Raw genomic sequence first — 2,122 nt, 5'->3', positions numbered from 1 at the left:
ACAGTGGAGCACAGTACTCTGCCATAGAGTAAGCCAGTTTCAGTGTAGCAGTAAGATGAGTGTGTGTGTTTACACCCCAACGAGCAGCAATTGTCTATAATATACGGCTAACAATTCACTCATAAAATGTGTGTGTGATTGAATAATTACACACTAAGTGTTCAGAAATACAATGCACTGTCATTAAATATTAATCTTTGTACGCGACGTAATATATACAAGGGAGATCCATTGCCTTAGTGAAGCAAAATACTAAATCACCTATTAAGAAATGCTAAACACTCTACAAGATGCATCAAGACAACTGTTATCTTTTGTCCATGAAAAATGCGCGCTCAACACATAAGTACTGTGATATTGTACCAGAGCTTGCGTCAGAGAGCCAACACGTACATGAGCGTCCGTAAAACGAGGTAAGATGATTAATAATAATAAAAAATACGCATAAAATTAACATACCACTAATGGAGTATGTTTTAAATTAAAGGAAAAAAAAGAGGGCAAATAAAATGTACGTGCATAACCTACTGTAGTGTAGTAAATAGTGAAAGACTACATCTGTCTTCCGATGATTCAATAAAATGCGAAGTAGACAAAATATATAATAAAGAAAATGAGAAAATATATATATATATATATATATATATATATATATATATATATATATATATATATATATACTGTAAACAGTGGTAAAAAGAAAGTTTAAAAAATCTCTTAAATACGGTATTTCTGGTACATAATTGTAATTTTCTTAAGCAGGTAAGTCACTGTTTTGATACATTTATAGAGAAATGCTTTTAAAATTGTATATTCTGTTTCAAACATTATTCTTAAAATATGTGAGTGTTTTCTTAACATTGTTTACTTGCAGACTAAGGACATTTAATATGCGCTAGTATTTACCTACGATTTCCCTTTGAGTTGTATATGTAAATAATAATTTGACAGGTCCTAATTGCTTCAATTAGTAATACTAAGAATTGCTTGGCCTATTTTTGCAATAACAAAGCATAACAGTCTGAATTATTAATCGGCGATGCTGCACAACATAAATTAATGTTATTGTCTTCATACTACAGCGCATGAACAATGTTAAGGATGGCCCTTAACATTTCTGCTAACAAACTGTCACGTACATTCACGTTAACTATGCTAAGGGAGACATCTGAACATAATTTACATGGTTAAGCAATTCTTCACATTTACCTGACTAGCAACAGCTTTTAAAGTGCAGTTGCATTCACAAGCATATTCAGGATCTTCATCTGTGTCAGTTATCCACACCATCCTCACGTATATACAAATTGTCCCTCATCTGGAACTTACCACTGTTTGCATGCACACATGCTGACGAAGCTTCCATCAAGGGAACCTGAGATTAAGGATTGCACTGTCATTTCTTGTTGGTTTACCGTGAAATAATCAACGAAAATGAATAAAGCAAATCACGTACCATGTTTTACGTGCAATAGCTCTGTTTCTCAATAACTGCTCGTACCATTGCTTACAACAATGCTCATCATTTGTAAAATGAGACTGCAAATGTAATCCAACTCAGGTATATTCATGCAAAGAACTAAACTGCCAACTGAAAGTGGGGTAATGTTAGATACAGTAAAACTGACAGGTGTATGCTGAACTAAGGTCACATTCAAGACCAGGATGAATAACTGGTTTCTATTCCAGTTCTTGGAAGTATCGTGGGCTCATTATGTTGTTTATAATTAATTGAGGCAAGTCAATTGCGGCAATTAATTGCTTGGTTCATTCCTTCCATAAAATTTGAATGTATAATTAATTACATATTTACATTACACCAGGTGCATCTCCGTAGCAATTTACTTTACAAATGTCTGTTGGTTACTGTCACAAATCCTCTTTACATGCGTGGTTTTACTATCTTTGGCTCGAAGTCTATCATGAGACTCATTAATCACAGTTTTCTTTTGCTTTGTTCTGTGACCTGTGTCATAATATCTTAAATTTCGGTTTTGAGTCCATCATGTTTAGACTGAAATTCAGTTTGGAGCTCGTAATGCTTTCGATTACAAGCATTAGTGAGCTCTGTTTGCAAACTACCAATTGTATTCCATAACTCATTGTAACTGTTCTGCCCTTA

Source organism: Schistocerca cancellata, chromosome 4, assembly GCF_023864275.1.
Source record: "Schistocerca cancellata isolate TAMUIC-IGC-003103 chromosome 4, iqSchCanc2.1, whole genome shotgun sequence".
NCBI classification, from domain to species: domain Eukaryota; kingdom Metazoa; phylum Arthropoda; class Insecta; order Orthoptera; family Acrididae; genus Schistocerca; species Schistocerca cancellata.
The sequence above is the reverse complement of the archived record's forward strand: the minus strand, read 5'-3'. Positions refer to the sequence as shown.